The 19,680-nt window shown below is 41.0% G+C and overlaps 1 protein-coding gene across 1 annotated transcript in view; it reads left to right on the top strand.

Annotated features, from left to right (window-relative positions):
* The window catches only part of thsd7ba (thrombospondin, type I, domain containing 7Ba), a 531,947-nt gene that overhangs the window by 107,631 nt on the left and 404,636 nt on the right, over window positions 1-19,680 (top strand). The window contains 1 exon segment of the mRNA XM_061918320.1: window positions 19,276-19,592. The gene's annotated coding sequence lies outside the window, so the exon portion shown is untranslated.

Genomic DNA, 19,680 nt, shown 5'->3' with positions numbered 1-19,680 from the left:
GGTCCAACGTCGCAGAGTAATTGGCTCATTGTTGTGAAACTGCTGATAACCTGCGTGAGATAGAAGGCGTGTAATTAGTGCTGCTGGCAGTGCGGATGCTTTCCGAAAGGTCAATCAACACACTTCTGACATTTTGAAGTGACGGAATAAGAAAAATAAACATAATGTTTATGATGAATCCACCGTACAATACGGTTCTTGGGACTTGATGGAATACAAATAACTTCAGATTTGACACGGTTGATTGTTGACTTTCTGTCAGTGTACACTCGTTTAGCTGATGGAACGTCACGCTCTGCGGTTGAAATTTGATCCGCTCCAAAATTGCGGTCAGCTTTGGTTCCTCGAAAATACTCACATTCGCTTGGGTTGGGGTTTCCCTCGGTGTTACCTCGATTTCCGGTTTCGGGTGACGTTACGGATGTCTGGAAAGCAGTGAAGTATAGTCCTGGGAGACGTCTAGAACAGCAAATAATGACAACACAAAATGTTAGTTTGTGTCAAATCAACCTCAAGACTTCAAAGGTTCTTTAGTGTCAATGTTTACATACAAACCCCCGTTTCCATATGAGTTGGGAAATTGTGTTAGATGTAAATATAAACAGAATACAATGATTTGCAAATCCTTTTCAACCCATATTCAGTTGAATATGCTACAAAGACAACATATTTGATGTTCAAACTGCAAATAATCATTAACTTTAGAATTTAATGCCAGCAATACGTGACAAAGAAGTTGGAAAAAGTGGCAATAAACACTGATAAAGTTGAGGAATGCTCATCAAACACTTATTTGGAACATCCCACGGGTGTGCAGGCTAATTGGGAACAGGTGGGTGCCATGATTGGCTATAAAAACAGCTTCCCAAAAAATGCTCAGTCTTTCACAAGAAAGGATGGGGCGAGGTACACCCCTTTGTCCACAACTGCGTGAGCAAATAGTCAAACAGTTTAAGAACAACGTTTCTCAAAGTACAATTGCAAGAAATTTAGGGATTTCAACATCTACGCTCCATAATATCATCGAAAGTTTCAGAGAATCTGAAGAAATCAGTCCGAGTACGCGGCATGGCCGGAAACCAACATTGAATGACCGTGACCTTCCATCCCTCAGACGGCACGGTATCGAAAACCGACATCAATCTCGAAAGGATATCACCACATGGGCTCATGAACATTTCAAAAAACCACTGTCACTAAATACAGTTGGTCACTACATCTGTAAGTGCAAGTTAAAGCTCTACTATGCAAAGCGAAAGCCATTTATCAACAACATCCAGAACGCCGCCGGCTTCTCTGGGCCCGAGATCATCTAAGATGGACTGATGCAAAGTGGAAAAGTGTTCTGTGGTCTGACGAGTCCACATTTCAAATTGTTTTTGGAAATATTCGACATCGTGTCATCCGGACCAAAGGGGAAGCGAACCATCTAGACCAGGGGTGTCAAACTCAAATACAGAGTGGGCCAAAATTCTAAACTGAATAAAGCCGCGGGCCAAAGTTGAAAAACTTAACCTTTTAATAGGGACCAAAACAAGTTTTGCATTGAATGTTGAACAAGCAAGGCTTATATAACTTTATACTGATAAGCAAAATCGAGGTTTGTTGGTAGCGGGGGTGTATATTGTAGTGTCCCGGAAGAGTTAGTGCTGCAACGGGTTCTGGGTATTTGTTCTGTTGTGTTGATGTTGTGTTACAGTGCGGATGTTCTCCCGAAATGTTTGTCATTCCTGTTTGGTGTGGGTTCACAGTGTGGTGCATATTTCCAACAGTGTTAAAGTTGTTTATAAGGCCACCCTCAGTGTGACCTGTATGGCTGTTGACCAAGTATGCTTGCATTCACTTGTGTGTGTGTGTGTATAGAATCCGCATATATTGCGTGACTGTGCCAGCACACTGATTGTATGGCGGAAAAGCGGACATGACAACAGTTTGAAGAGGACGCTAAAAGCAGTACCTTTAAGGCACGTAGCCGATATTGTTGTCTGAGTTGAAATCGGGAGAAATTCGGGAGAATGGTTGCCCCGGTAGATTTTCGGGGGGGGTGCACTGAAATTCGGGAGTCTCCTGGGAAAATCGTGAAGGTTGGCAAGTATTAGGATTAGCGGTGAATGCACCGCCGCTGTATAATACCGGCGGGCCAGCTCTAATGTTAATTTAATATTGTCTCAAGGGCCAAAATAAATTACATGGCGGGCCAAATTTGGCCGGGGGCCAGAGTTTGACACCCATGATCCAGACTGTTATCAACGCACAGTTCAAAAGCCAGCATCTGTGATGGTATGGGGGTGCATTAGTGCCCAAGGCATGGGTAACTTACACATCTGTGAAGGCACCATTAATGCTAAAAGGTACATACAGGTTTTGGAACAACATATGCTGCCGTCTAAGCGCCGTCTTTTTCATGGACGCCCCTGCTTATTTCAGCAGGACAATGACAAGCCACATTCAGCACGTGTTACAACAGCGTGGCTTTGTAAAAAAAGAGTGCGGGTACTTTCCTGGCCCGCCTGCAGTCCAGACCTGTCTCCCATGGAAAATGTGTGGCGCATTATGAAGCGTAAAATACGACAGCGGAGACCCCGGACTGTTGAACGACTGAAGCTCTACATAAAACAAGAATGGGAAAGAATTCCACTTCCAAAGCTTCAACGATTAGTTTCCTCAGTTCCCAAATGTTTATTGACACGATTGTATATACGTTACATACGTTATATACGTTAAGATGTGACTTTAAGGTTTTACTACTGACGTATAAAATACTACACGGTCTAGCTCCATCCTATCTTGCCGATTGTATTGTACCATATGTCCCGGCAAGAAATCTGCGTTCAAAGGACTCCGGCTTATTAGTGATTCCCAAAGCCCAAAAAAAGTCTGCGGGCTATAGAGCGTTTTCCGTTCGGGCTCCAGTACTCTGGAATACCCTCCCGGTAACAGTTCGCGATGCCACCTCAGTAGAAGCATTTAAGTCTCACCTTAAAACTCATTTGTATACTCTAGCCTTTAAATAGACTCCCTTTTTAGACCAGTTGATCTGCCGTTTCTTTTCTTTTTCTTCTATGTCCCACTCTCCCTTGTGGAGGGGGTCCGGTCCGATCCGGTGGCCATGTACTGCTTGCCTGTGTATCGGCTGGGGACATCTCTGCGCTGCTGGCCCGCCTCCGCTTGGGATGGTTTCCTGCTGGCTCCGCTGTGAACGGGACTCTCGCTGCTGTGTTGGATCCGCTTTGGACTGGACTCTCGTGACTGTGTTGGATCCATTGTGGATTGAACTTTCACAGTATCATGTTGGACCCACTCGACATCCATTGCTTTCCTCCTCTCCAAGGTTCTCATAGTCATCATTGTCACAGACGTCCCACTGGGTGTGAGTTTTCCTTGCCCTTATGTGGGCCTACCGAGGATGTCGTGGTGGTCTGTGCAGCCCTTTGAGACACTAGTGATTTAGGGCTATATAAGTAAACATTGATTGATTGAGTGTTGTTAAAAAAAAGGTGATGTAACACAGTGGTGAACATGCCCTTTCCCAACTACTTTGGCACGTGTTGCAGCCATGAAATTCTAAGTTCATTATTATTTGCCCCCCAAAAAATTAAGTTTATGAGTTTGAACATCAAATATGTTGTCTTTGTAGTGCATTCAACTGAGTATGGGTTGAAAAGGATTTGCAAATCATTGTATTTTGTTTATATTTACATCTAACACAATTTCCCAATTGATACGGAAATGGGGTTTGCACATACTTTTTGGTACCACTACCAACAATATTCATTGATTCTTCTGGTTTTGGCATTAAACATTCACTCTGGACTGATGACCCCCAGAATCAACCATTCACATTCACACTTTGGGACAGATTTTAAGATCAGACTTCACATATTCCTCGCTTATCGCCAGAGCCAGGACCCAAATCCTCTCGTGTTTGCATTTCTCTTCCACACCAGCTGTCTTCAATTAGCTGCTTTTATTTCGACATGCGTCAGGCACATTAGGCAAAGCCGGGACCACACGCTCCGACGAAACCACCTGGCTCTCCGTACATTAAAGTTGCTTTCCGGTGGGACTCTCAGGGTCCAGGTGCCGGTGCAGCCGCTCACCCGTGTTATCAGCTCCTCCCGCTGACCAGACTCCTTCAAAATGAACCCTGGCGTCGCCACACCACCCCCATCATTCGCAACCACGGCTCCCTCGCGAGCGGCAATCCCCTCCGCGTCCTCCGTCGTCAGGACTCAGACACGCTCACCTGGGTATCCCGGTCCCACAAGACGTTGCCTTCAATTGAAAACGGACAGGATTACAGCCAGTTTTGCATTAATTATAGGCTTTTTTTTTAATGAAGGGAGCTGGGGGGTTGCGAGGCTAGGTGGAACAGCCACACACAACAAATCCGATTATCCATAATGGTTTGTTTCTCTTTCAGCCTTTCCATCTCCCTCCGTCGATTCTTTGTGGAGTCATTTCGGAAGGCGTTCGCTTTTGTCTTGTCGTGCTTTAAATCCTATTTGCTTCAGCTCTCCCGTTCCGTTGCAACTTCGAAGTTGATACATTTCCCCCCAAGCCACGCAATTAGTATTCCAGGCGAGGTAGATGAGCGATGTCCTTTCACCCCGAGCCACGTCCACGGGATCCATTGTTTTTTTTTTCTTCTTCCCTGGGAGACGTGTCTTGTTCTTATCAAGCAGGTTCACACCAATGAAGCGCATTCATTTTGCACCTTTTTTTTTATGTGTTGACTACAAAGTAATAACAAACCTTCAGAGACTCATTCTCAAATCTGATGAAATAATTATCGTGTCATACAAGATTCCAGATTATTTACTGTCTTAAAGGGGAACATTATCACCAGACCTATGTAGGTAGAACTGATTAACCTGGACCCCGACTTAACGAAGTTGAAAAACTTATTCGGGTGTTACCATTTAGTGGTCAATTGTACGGAATATGTACTGTGCTGTGCAATCTACTAATAAAAGTATCAATCAATCAATCAATCAATCAATCAAACCATGCCTGACATAGGGCAGTAAAACGGTTGATCAAACAAAACAGAAGTACCCACTAGCTGCGGAAGCTAGCTCTCCAATCAGCGAAACAGACTCTATAATTCCACGTTTTGGTAAAGTGAAACGATACAAAAAGAATGCTATTATAAGTCAATAATACTAACACATACACATTAGCATACCCGCTAATGATAACAGTGCTAGTTTGATTACATTACAATATCACGTACAACTACATGCACTCGTGTTTTCTTGTTGATCCAGCAGCCTCCGTTTGTTCCCGCGTTACGACCTGTGCTTCTCGTCTCAATGAACTGATTAACGTGGACCCCGACTTAAACAAGTTGAAAAACGTATTCGGGTGTTACCATTTAGTGGTCAATTGTACGGAATATGTACTGTACTGTGCAATCTACTAATAAAAGTATCAATCAATCAATCAATCAATCAATCAAACCATGCCTGACATAGGGCAGTAAAACGGTTGATCAAACAAAACAGAAGTACCCACTAGCTGCGGAAGCTAGCTCTCCAATCAGCGAAACAGACTCTATAATTCCACGTTTTGGTAAAGTGAAATGATACAAACAGAATGCCATTATAAGTCAATAATACTAACACATACACATTAGCATATCCGCTAATGATAACAGTGCTAGTTTGATTACATTACAATATCACGTACAACTATATGCATGGAAACACTCGTGTTTTCTTGTTGATCCAGCAGCCTCCGTTTGTTCCCGCGTTACGACCTGTGCTTCTCGTCTCAATGAACTGATTAACGTGGACCCCGACTTAAACAAGTTGAAAAACTTATTCGGGTGTTACCATTTAGTGGTCAATTGTACGGAATATGTACTGTACTGGACAGTCTACTAATAAAAGTCTCAATCAATCAATCAATCAGTCTTTATTGTCATTGCAACAAGTACAACAAAACTTTGTTTTCAGCACAAACCTGTTCCAGATTAGACAAAAAAACAGTGTACAGGGTTACAGAATAAGAACGCTGATGGGTAACCACAAGGCGCCCCGTAAAAGATGGGAAAAAGGTCAACGCTGGGGAAGGTTGAGTAAAAAACTACAATCTAGACTGGGATCCGAAGGGGGCCCAGTCTGGAGTGGGAAAAAACCTCCATAGCAAAGCACATATACATACAACATACATCTCGAGATATCTAGCAACAGAGGGAAGGTAGTTTAAAGGGGAACATTATCACTAGACCTATGTAGGTAGGTAGGTCTTTATTTTCATTGCAACAAGTACAACGAAACTTTGTTTTCAGCACAAGCCCGTTCAAGATTAGACAAAAAAAACATTGTACAGGGTTACAGAACAAGAACGCTGATGGGTAACCACAAGGCGCCCCGTAAAAGATGGGAAAAAGGTCAACGCTGGGGAAGGTTGAGTAAAAAAATACAATCTAGACTGGGGAACTAAGGGGGCCCAGTCTGGAGTGGGAAAAAACCTCCATAGCAAAGAACATATACATACAACATACATCTCGAGATATCTAGCAACAGAGGGAAGGTAGTTTAAAGGGCAACATTATCACCAGACCTATGTAGGTAGGTAGGTCTTTATTTTCATTGCAACAAGTACAACGAAACTTTGTTTTCAGCACAAACCTGTTCCAGATTAGACAAACAAACAGTGTACAGGGTTACAGAACAAGAACGCTGATGGGTCGCCACAAGGCGCCCCGTAAAAGATGGGAAAAAGGTAAACGTTGGGGAAGGATGAGTAAAAAAATACAATCCAGACTGGGATCCTAAGGGGGCCCAGTCTGGAGTGGGAAAAAACCTCCATAGCAAAGCACATATACATACAACATACATCTCGAGATATCTAGCAACAGAGGGAAGGTAGTTTAAAGGGGAACATTATCACCAGACCTATGTAGGTAGGTAGGTCTTTATTGTCATTGCAACAAGTACAACAAAACTTTGTTTTCAGCACAAACCTGTTCAAGATTAGACAAACAAACAGTGTACAGGGTTACAGAACAAGAACGCTGATGGGTCGCCATAAGGCGCCCCGTAAAAGATGGGAAAAAGGTAAACGCTGGGGAAGGATGAGAAAAAAACAAACAATCTAGACTGGGGTCCTAAGGGGGCCCAGTCTGGAGTGGGAAAAAACCTCCATAGCAAAGCACATATACATACAACATACATCTCGAGATATCTAGCAACAGAGGGAAGGTAGTTTAAAGGGGAACGTTATCACCAGGTCTATGTAAGCGTCAATATTTACCTTGATGTTGAAGAAAAAAGACCATATATTTTTTTCAACCGATTTCCGAACTCTAAATGGGTGAATTTTGGCGGATTAAACGCCTTTCTGTTTATCGCGCTGGAGGCGATGACGTCAGAATGTGACGTCGCCGAGGTAACACACCCACCATTTTCATTTTCAACACATTACAAACACCGGGTCTCAGCTCTGTTGTTTTCCGTTTTTTGGACTATTTTTTGGAACCATGGAGACATCATGCCTCGTGGGTGTGTTGTCGGAGGGTGTAACAACACTAACAGGGAGGGATTCAAGTTGCACCACTGGCCTGAAGATGCCAAAGTGTCTGCCGCCAGACCCCCATTGAATGTGCCAGAGTGTCTCCACATTTGACCGGCGATGCTAAGACAGACATGGCACAGAGATGTATGGATAACCTGCAAATGCATTTGCAACGATAGTCAACGAAATCACAAAGGTGAGTTTTGTTGATGTTGACTGCCAGCTAATCGATGCTAACATGCTACGCTAATTGATGCTAACATGCTATTTACCGGCGGTGCTAAAGCAGACATGGAACAGAGATGTATGGATAACCTGTAGATGCATTTGCAACTATATTACGTTTCCTTCCACCCACATTTAATGCGAAACAAACACTTACCAATCGACGGATTTAAGTTGCTCCAGTGTCAAAAGATGCGAAAGTCCTGATCGTTTGGTCCGCACATTTTACCGGCGATGCTAACGCAGCTATTCGGCCATGCTATGGCTATGAATAGCGTCAATAGCTATTCGCTCAATAGCTTCAGTTTCTTCTTCAATATTTTCATACTCCAACCATCTGTTTCAATACATGCGTAATCTGTTGAATCGCTTAAGTCGCTGAAATCCGAGTTTGAATCCGAGCTAATGTCGCTATATCTTGCTGTGGTATTCCCATTGTTTGTTCACATTGGCAGCACTGTGTGACGTCACAGGGAAATGGATAGTGGTTTCGAAGATAGCGAAAATAAGGCACTTTAAAGCTTTATTTAGGGATATTCCTAGACCGGTAAAATTTTGAAAAAAAACTTCAAAATATACAACAAGCCACTGGGAACTGATTTTTATTGTTTTTAACCCTTTTGAAATTGTGATAATGTTCCCCTTTAACAGATTACTCTTCATTCACAATTGAAGTTAAAGAGTGGCTTTGGAGCAATCAAAGCTGCTCACACGGTCAATAAGGTGGCCACTTTGTTTGGCAGATCAACTTAATGTCTGTTATATTTATCCATGACAGCATTTTTGCTGTAAATTGTGAGGTGTGTCTGTTAAAATCATGCTTGTTTTTACAAATGATGACAGATGTGAAATTTGGAAATTAGCTATTTAGCTATAATCCGGTACAGAACATAGTCGTCTTTGAGCTGAATGTTTCCGTGCATTGTCCCTTCAAATAAAAACTAAACTAAGAAGTAGTTGAGGGTCTGAGAACAGTTCCAGAATTGCCACAAATCTGGGCCACTGTATTAAGCAGCGAAGTCATTTGGATTCCTTTCATTTAATTTGATCGATCAAATTCAATTAGGATAATTTCTGGAGCTCGCATGCATTTTTAATATGATGCTGCCCCGGACCTAAACCCACCCGGTCTCTCATCACATTTATTTTGTAATGAATCAATGCAATTCTGCCGTCCTCTGAAGATGTGCAGCCCTCCCAAGCTAATCACCAAATGAGATTGTAGCCTAAGTCAATTTCAAAACCAAATCTGTATGCGCTCCATCAATAGTAACTTGGGGAGTGTTTAAATAAGTAAATGTGCTGCAATATAAAGTCAGTGATTGTTTATGTTAGAACTCAGTTTCAGCAGACGTGTTTCATCATTCGAGGATCTTTGTGCAAATCAGTGTAAACTTTTTCCTGTAAACATCAGGTTGCACAAACCCCGTTTCCATATGAGTTGGGAAATTGTGTTAGATGTAAATATAAACGGAATACAATGATTTGCAAATCATTTTCAACCCATATTCAGTTGAATATGCTACAAAGACAACATATTTGATGTTCAAACTGATTAACATTTTTTTGTTGTTGTTGCAAATAATCATTAACTTTCGAATTTGATGCCAGCAACAAGTGACAAAGAAGTTGGGAAAGTTGGCAATAAATACTGATAAAGTTGAGGAATGCTCATCAAACCATTATTTCGGAACATCCCACAGGTGTGCAGGCTAATTGGGAACAGGTGGGTGCCATGATTGGGTATAAAAACAGCTTGCCAAAAAATGCTCAGTCTTTCACAAGAAAGAATGGGGTGAGGTACACCCCTTTGTCCACATAGTTAAACAGTTTAAGAACAACGTTTCTCAAAGTGCAATTGCAAAATATTTGGGGATTTCAACATCTACGGTCCGTAATATCATCAAAAGGTTCAGAAAATCTGGAGAAATCATTCCACGTAAGCGTCATGGCCGGAAACCAACATTGAATGACCGTGACCTTCCATCCCTCAAACAGCATTGTATCAAAAACCGACATCAATCTCTAAAGGATATCACCACATGGGCTCAGGAACACTTCAGAAAACCACTGTCACTAAATACAGTTGGTCGCTACATCTGTAAGTGCAAGTTAAAGCTCTATTATTCAAAGCGAAAGCCATTTATCAACAACATCCAGAAACGCCGCCGGCTTCTCTGGGCCCGAGATCATCTAAAATGGACTGATGCAAAGTGGAAAAGTGTTCCGTTTGTTTCAAAAAGGCAAGGCAACTTTATTCGTGAAGCACTTTTCATACACAAGGAAGACTCAAAGTGCTTCATAGACAACAAAGTGAAATGAAAGAAAATACAAATAAAATTAAAATGCAGACAATACAAATGAAAACTGTGCGGACGTTAAAAGTTAAAAGATTAAACGATTTAGCTGAAAGCTAAGGTGAACATAAACGTTTTCAGTCTAGTTTTAAAAGTAGTCATCTTCAGGAAGTTTATTCCAACTATTCGTTGCGTAGTGACTGAATGATGCTCTCCCTTGTTTTGAGTTTACTCTGGGAACTAATAACAGATTTGTCTGAGAAGATCTTAGTGATCTAGAGGGCTTATATAGTGGGAGCATATCAGTGATAGACTTTGGCCCTAGACCATGTAGTGAGTCATACGAGAGCAGGAGCATTTTGAAATCAATTCTCTGGTGTACTCACATTTTTTGGTCTTTGTTAGAACTCTAGCAGCAGCGTTCCGAACAAGCTGTAGTTGCCTGACAGTTTTTTGGGGAAGACCTGCAAGGAGACCATTACAATAGTCTAGCAATAGTCTAAAAACCGACATCAATCTCTAAAGGATATCACCACATGGGCGCATTATGAAGCGTAAAATACGACAGCGGAGACCCCGGACTGTTGAACGACTGAAGCTCTACATCAGGGGTGTCCAAACGTTTTCCACTTAGGGTCGCAGACTGAAAAATCAAAGCAAGCGGAAGCCATTTTGACATTTTTTTATTTTAAAAACCAATACAATATATGTATAAAAAATATACATTTCGGCCTCTACTCAGGCTTGATTCAGGGGACCCGTTTTGTCAAAAAAAATATAAAAAATGTGTCATTATTCAGTATTATTTTGTTTTATTATTATTCAAGTTTTAAATTTCCAGATCAACATTAGGTCTATCTGTCAATATAATGATTTTAAAGATTTAAGTTTTATGCTTTTTGTCAGAAAAAAACCCTGTTTTTTGATGGAAAAAAACACAAAATATGCAATATTAAATCCCAATATTTTATTAAGTGGAATATTTGAGATTATATAATAATTGGAGCCTGAAAAAAGTCAATAACTAATAACACCGTTGATTTTAATTCATTATTATTTTTCGAGCAATGACACTTAAAAACAAATCACACTAAAATTTATAGGGACCCAAAAGGCTCCTACTCATTAAATTTTTTTTACTGTTTACCTTTACCACAATAATCTCGTGATCAACTTCAGATCCATCCGTCAATTATAAGTTTTATTGTTTTAGGCCCTTCTTAAAAAAAAAAAAACAGCTCAGTTTTTTATATGGCAAACACAAAATATGCAACATTTTCCCCAAAAAATATCTCAAAGTGGAAAATTTAACGTGACGTAGGTGGCGCATTGAATAGATCAATAATTCATCATGACAATGATTTTGATTCATTATTATATCTTAAAGAAAGAAACAGCCTGCATGCCAGCTTTGTGTTATTAGAGTAAACATTGCAACATTTTCTTGATACATTTCACCCGTTTACTCTTTTATATCACGTTTAAAAAAAATTTCAATCGTATTTTTAAAATGTGCTGTGGGGCCGCACTTTGGACACCCCTGCTCTACATAAAACAAGAATGTGAAAGAATTCCACTTTCGATGCTTCAACAATTATTTTCCTCAGTTCCCAAACGTTTATTGAGTGTTGATAAAAGAAAAGGTGATGTAACACAGTGGTGAACATGCCCTTTCCCAACTACTTTGGCACGTGTTGCAGCCATGAAATTCTAAGTTAATTATCATTTGCAAAAAAAAATAAAGTATATGAGTTTGAACATCAAATATGTTGTCTTTGTAGTGCATTCAACTGAAAATGGGTTGTAAAGGATTTGCAAATCATTGTATTCCATTTATATTTACTTTTAACACAATTTCCCAACTCATATGGAAACGGCGTTTGTAGAAGTCTTAGCGTGATTTTCTGTGTGATTCGCCGGAGAAGAAGATGCAGTAAAATGTGGCTTAAATGATACGGAATTTTGTGAAATAAAAGTGCGGAACACGTTCGGCGATGTGTTATTTGGTGACGCGGTGCTGCCAAGCAGGAGGATGTGAGGTCAGGACAGAAATAAAAACTCCCCCTGCTGTTATCAAAGCTGCGACCCCAGCACAAGCCTATCTAGCCAAACCCCTGAAAGCGGAGGTAATCAGAAAGGAGCGTAGTACTTCCACGCCATGAGGATAAACACGTGGTTGATTGAGTTCACAACCCTTGCTTTAAGAGCCGTTGCCCGCGATGTCCAAATGTTTGCTGGCAGGGCGGAGATACCGCTTGCCTTCCGATGCAAGAAAACCTGCAGGAGCATGGATTGCAGAATGAATAGTTTGTATATACAAGAACTGTTTGGTTTATCTTTTGATGAATTGCAATGCTGAGTTATTATTATTATTTTTTTTTTCTGGGAATATACTGATTTTAGGATTTATATCTAGAATAGTCACCAAAGACATCACTTAGGTTTTAAAAGGCAATTCATTATTTAACAGTTAATTTATACAATTTCTGGCAAAAAAAAAAAAACCATGAGATAAGGAAATTTGGACAGTGTTTTTGCAGTTGTTTGATTTCGTAGAAAAAAGCAGATAAGAGACGTGGCACGAAACTTCAGTGAAAGGAACCTAATTGTTTTTTGAACATGGTTGGTAAACAGAAAGGCTTGAATAGGGAAGAAGAGTTCCTGAAAAGAAACTATATTAATATGAATAATTAGTTCTAGACTCTACAAAAGTCCATATTTTAGTAAAACAAATAAATACTTAGAAGACACGGTGCACATAAACATATATATATATATATATATATATACACATATATATATATATATATATATATATATATATATATATATATACACACACATATAGGGTACCTGGTTCAATCCCCACCTAGTACCAACCTCGTCACGTCCGTTGTGTCCTGAGAAAGACACTTCAGCCTTGCTCCTGATGAGTGCTAGTTAGCGCCTTGCATGGCAGCTCCCTCATTCGGTGTGTGAATGTGTGTGTGAATGGGTAAATGTGGAAGTAGTGTCAAAGCGCTTTGAGTACCTTGAAGGTAGAAAAGCGCTATACAAATACAACCCATTTATTTATTATATATATATATATATATATATATATATATATATATATATATATATATATGTGTATATATATATATATATATGTGTATATATATATATATATGTGTGTATATATATATATATATATATATATATATATATATATACATATATGTACATATACATATATATATATATATGTATATATATGTATATATATATATATGTATATATATATATATATATATATATATATATATATATATATATATATACATACATTTATATATATATATATATATATATATATATATATACATATATATACATATATATATATATATATATATATATATATATATATATATATGTATATGTACATATATGTATATATATATATATACACACACACACACATTGTATACACACATTATATATATACACCCACACTATATATATATATATATATATATATATATATATATATACAAACCATTCAGAAGAGTTGTGCTATAAAAACTACAACAAAGATGACAGCAATACGATGCTGTTGAAGTGGAGGCACATAAATAAAACCGCCCACAAAACTGCGCCTCTTGTATCAAAAAGAGGCTTTAAGATGGTCTGTAAAACATAATTTATGCAACATTTTGACCAAAGCACCACCATTACATGTTATGTAGACCACAAGGAATAAATCATGACATAATCACTTTCAATGGGAGGGACCGCCTTATTCCAATAAATGTGTGCGTTGGTTAAAAAAAAATAGGAAATTCAATCCCAGATTTTCCAAAAATGTTACATTTGTAATTCATGGAGACAGTTTTATGACATTGCTGCTGCTTTTATATGTTTTTGGAAGGGAAGTGCACCTCCAGAGCCGTGCTTATTGAAGGCTGGAAGACAAGACAAGACACCGCATCTAAACACCCAGGGAAATAAAGTCCAGGTCACTGGGGTCTCGGGCTTCTCTGACACATGGCAAAGGAAGGTCAATAAAAGCGGGAAGTGTTTGAGCTGCGCCTCGGAGGAAACTTTTGGAAGTGGATGGGAACACAAGGGCAGGCGGTGTTCATAGAATCAAGGTTTCCTTCGGAGGAGCTTTCCGAACAAGCCGGCCAAGAGGGCTGACGGACAACCGCTGAAAACAACAGAAAGACCTCCCTGCGTCTTTGATGTCACTGTCAAAACAAGATGTCATCTTTGTACAGATCACAAGCAACAATATGTCGGACAGCACTGTCTTGCAATCTGAAACCTGGGTCATTCCCACTGAGCTTGGGCTGGAAGTAGTCGTTCCGCAGGGATCGTTTTGCCACACAATTCCTTAAAGGCCTACTGAAATGAGATATTCTTATTTAAACGGGGATATCAGGTCCATTCTATGTGTCATACTTGATCATTTCGCAATATTGCCATATTTTTGCTGAAATAATTTAGTAGAGAACATCGACGATAAAGTTCGCAACTTTTGGTCGCTAATATTAAAGCCTTGCTTGTACCGGAAGTAGCAGACGATGTGCGCGTGACGTCACGGGTTGTGGAGCTCCTCACATCTGAACATTGTTTACAATCATGGCCACCAGCAGCGAGAGCGATTCGGACCGAGAAAGCGACAATTCCCCTATTAATTTGAGCGAATGTGAAAGATTCATGGATGAGGAAAGTTAGAGTGAAGCACAAGAAAGAAAGAAAAAGAAAGCCTACGGCAGTGGGAGCGATTCGCATGTTGTTAGACACATTTATTAGGATAATTCTGGAAAATCCCTTATCTGCTTATTGTCTTAATTGTGTTTGAGTGAGATTATAAAGTCATACCTGAAAGTCGGAGGGCTGCGGTGACCGCCAGTGTCTCTGAGAGAAGCCAATGGAGGAGGCAAGATCACAGCGGCCTTTTTGACAGTTGCTGCAGGAGGACGCTAATTCCGCTTAAGTCTCCGGTAAGAGCCGACTTAATATCACAATTTTCTCATCCGAAAACTTGCTGGGTGACATGTGATAGAGAAATATGTTGGCTAAAGCTTCACAACAAACAAAGAAACACCGGCTATGTACCGGAAGTAGCAGACGATGTGCGAGTAACTTCACGTGTTGTGGAGCTCCTCACATCTGAACATTGTTTACAATCATGGCCACCAGCAGCGAGAGCGATTCGGACCGAGAAAGCGACAATTTTGCTATTAATTTGAGCGAATATGAAAGATTCATGGATGAGGAAAGTTAGAGTGAAGCACAAGAAAGAAAGAAAAAAAAGCCTACGGCAGTGGGAGCGATTCAGATGTTGTTAGACACATTTATTAGGATAATTCTGGAAAATCCCTTATCTGCTTATTGTGTTAATAGTGTTTGAGTGAGATTATAAAGTGATACCTGAAAGTCGGAGGGCTGCGGTGACCGCCAGTGTCTCCGAGAGAAGCCAATGGGGGAGCCAAGATCACAGCGGCCGTTTTGACAGCTGCTGCAGGAGGACGCTAATTCCGCTTAAGTCTCCGGTAAGAGCCGACTTAATATCACAATTTTCTCATCCGAAAACTTGCTGGGTGACATGTGATAGAGAAATATGTTCGCTAAAGCTTCACAACAAACAAAGAAACACCGGCTATGTACCGGAAGTAGCAGACGATGTGCGCGTGACGTCACGGGTTGTGGAGCTCCTCACATCTGAACATTGTTTACAATCATGGCCACCAGCAGCAAGAGCGATTCGGACCGAGAAAGTTTCCCTGCTTAGGCTGATGCCGCCGCGACCCAACCTCGGAAAAGCGGAAGAAGATGGATGGATGGATGGATATAAAGCCATAAAGCAGGGGTCGCCAACCTTTAACACTCAAAGAGTCATTTTGACATGTTTCACAAAATGAACAAAACAATGGGAGCCACAAAACTCTTTTGAAATTTAAAATAAAATAACACAGCGTACAAAGATTTTTTTTCTTTGTGCTGTGTAGAAACCAGGGGTCTCAGACACGCGGCCCGCCAGTTTTATTTGAATGCTGCTTGACAACATCACAATTGCCAACCATTCCAATTTATCCAGAAGACTCCCAAATTTCAGGGCAACTGTTCTCTCGAATGTCTGCTTATTTTCACCCAAACGACAATATTCAGGGCGGTCTGTGATTACTTTGCGCTTAACACCCTCTACAAACGTAACAAACAGCTTGTCAGCCCATTTACATATTGTATGTGGCTTCTGCAGACACACGTAAGTGACTGCAAGGAATACTTGATCAACAGCCATATAGGTCACACTGCGGGTGGCCGAATAAACAACTTTTACACGCTTACTAATATGCGCCACACTGTGAACCCACACCAAACAATAATGACAAACATATTTCGGGATCACAGTCTGGCGCATATTAGTAAGAGTGTTAAAGTTGTTTATAAAACAACCCTCAGTGTAACCTGTATGGCTGTTGAGCAAGTATGCCTTGTATTTACTTAAGCGTGGTAACGGCAGCCGCACACTACATGTGACCGGCCGGCACTCAGTTAGCATGGCATGAAGGCGAACGCGACGGCCTGTTCTAGAGAGCGTTAATGTTATTGCTATTTTCATCTAAAAAAGGCTGCAGTTGTGCCAGAACACATTTCTCCAAAATGTTTGACACAAAAGGTAATTTGGAAATGGGCCGATAATTTGACAAACAAGACCTGGTTTTTTAATCAAAGGCTCAACAACAGCTCTTTTACAAAAGGAGGGGACACAGCCAGAAATCAAGCTGCTGTTGATGATGTTCGTAACAGACAAATCAATAGTGTCCCAGATTTCTTTAAAAAAAATGAGGGGGGACTGGGTCTGTGGGACATGACAAGGGTTTTAGCTTGCTGACTATTCCTGTAAATTCAGGCATGGACACAGGCTCACAGTGACGGAACACAATCGAGCACTGAGTTGCCACGATTTGCCCGAATAGAAGCAACCTTATCATTAAAAATGTTTACAGTCCTTTGAGACATTTGTGATTTAGCACTATATAAATGAACATTGAATGATTGATTGATTAATTGATTGTCATCACGTAACGCCCCCAACATTGTTATCTGGATAGAAATCTTAGAATATTATCCTCGGAAGATTTTAGGGAGAGGCATTGAAATCTGGAAACCTACCGGAAAAATGGGGAGGTCGGCAAGTATGCTGCTGAGCCACATCAGAGTGATCTAAGAGCTGCATGCGGCTCCGGAGCCGGGGGTTGCCGACCCCTGCCATAAAGGAATGGAACGACCTCACAACAAACTTGAAAAGTTTAACAGATTACTTTTCATTTGCAATCGAAGTCAAAAAGTGGCTTTGGAGCAATCAAAGCTGCTCACACGGTCAATAAGGTGGACAGATCAACTTAATGTGTGTTATATTTATCCATGACAGCATTTTTGTTGTAAATTGTGAGGCGTGTCTGTTTAAAACATGGTTGTTTTTTACAAATGAAAAATGTGAACAAGAGCATGTATTGTCTTTGTGTGATGATGTAACTGAGGCGTGGTTGTATTGTATATTAAGTATGTGTCCATGAAAGGGCATTTTATCAATCAATCAATCAATGTTTACTTATATAGCCCTAAATCACTAGTGTCTCAAAGGGCTGCACAAACCACTACGACATCCTCGGTAGGCCCACATAAGGGCAAGGAAAACTCACACCCAGTGGGACATCGGTGACAATAATGACTATGAGAACATGATACTGTGAAAGATCAATCCATAATGGATCAAACACAGTCGCGAGAGTCCAGTCCAAAGCGGATCCAACAGAGCAGCGAGAGTCCCGTTCACAGCGGAGCCAGCAGGAAACCATCCCAAGCGGAGGCTGATCAGCAGCGCAGAGATGTCCCCAGCCGATACACAGGCGAGCAGTACATGGCCACCGGATCGGACCGGACTCCCTCCACAAAGGAGAGTGGGACATAGAAGAAAAAGAAAAGAAACGGCAGATCAACTGGTCTAAAAAGGGAGTCTATTTAAAGGCTAGAGTATACAAATGAGTTTTAAGGTGAGACTTAAATGCTTCTACTGAGGTAGCATCTCGAACTGTTACCGGGAGGGCATTCCAGAGTACTGAAGCCCGAAATGAAAAAGCTCTACAGCCCGCAGACTTTTTTTGGGCTTTGGGGATCACTAATAAGCCGGAGTCTTTTGAACGCAGATTTCTTGCCGGGACATATGGTACAATACAATCGGCAAGATAGGATGGAGCTAGACCGTGTAGTATTTTATACGTAAGTAGTAAAACTTTAAAGTCATATCTTAAGTGCACAGGAAGCCAGTGCAGGTGAGCCAGTACAGGCGTAATATGATCAAACTTTCTTGTTCTTGTCAAAAGTCTAGCAGCCGCATTTTGTACCAACTGTAATCTTTTAATGCTAGACATGGGGAGACCCGAAAATAATACGTTACAGTAATCGAGGCGAGACGTAACAAATGAATGGATAATGATCTCAGCGTCTTTAGTGGACAGAATGGAGCGAATTTTAGCGATATTACGGAGATGAAAGAAGGCCGTTTTAGTAACGCTTTTAATGTGTGCCTCAAAGGAGAGAGTTGGGTCGAAGATAATACCCAGATTCTTTACCGTGTCGCCTTGTTTTATTGTTTGGTTGTCAAATGTTAGAGTTGTATTATTAAATAGAGTTCGGTGTCTAGCAGGACCGATAATCAGCATTTCCGTTTTTTTGGCGTTGAGTTGCAAAAAGTTAGCGGACATCCATTGTTTAATTTCATTAAGACACGCCTCCAGCTGACTACAATCCGGCATGTTGGTCAGCTTTAGGGGCATGTAGAGTTGGGTGTCATCAGCATAGCAGTGAAAGCTAACACCGTATTTGCGTATGATGTCACCTAGCGGCAGCATGTAGATGCTGAAGAGTGCAGGGCCAAGGACCGAACCCTGGGGTTTTATGACTTTTCTTAATTTGATTACATGCTAGAGTATGATTTTATCGTCTTAATTGTACTGCAGGATTTTAGTATCCCTTTAATTTAGGTAGCCAGATGGAAATGAGATACTTAGTTATAATCTGGTACATATCATATCTGTTAATGTTTCTGTGCATCGTCCCTTCAAATAAGGACTAAACAAACAAAACAAACTCCATGCCGAATAAACGCCGTTGTTTTCTCCGAGCTCGTTACCGCGGATGATTTCACGCCTGCGGTTTGTGTCTTCTCGTCCTCCAGACCCCGTCTCCGGCGCCCGGCTCGGCAGGAACATCGGTGGGTGTGTACTTAACGGAACCAGCGCCAGGGACTTGATGGTGCTCAGTGCTGCTGGAGGTGTGACACTGTCCCCGGCCCTCGTCACATTGATTCACATCGGATTAAGCCACTGCATGGTGCTCCAGGGCTGAGAGCCTGATGCTGCTGATTTACCGTGCCTGTCAGACATAACGCCTTCGGAGGCCTTCTCTGCCTTCCTTGTACTGCTGCACGGGGGCTGGTGTGAGCGTCTGCCTGCTGAACCCACCAAAGGAATGACTGGCAATCGTCTTGATCAGGTGCGTTTTTCGGTTTGATTTTACGTGGCCTGGTCACCATTCCCAATGCGGTCTATTTATAGGGATAGTCTTTGATGCTGATTGTTTT

Source organism: Nerophis ophidion, linkage group LG13 (assembly GCF_033978795.1).
Source record: "Nerophis ophidion isolate RoL-2023_Sa linkage group LG13, RoL_Noph_v1.0, whole genome shotgun sequence".
Taxonomy (NCBI): Eukaryota; Metazoa; Chordata; class Actinopteri; order Syngnathiformes; family Syngnathidae; genus Nerophis; species Nerophis ophidion.
This window is presented reverse-complemented; position numbering and strand designations above follow the sequence as displayed.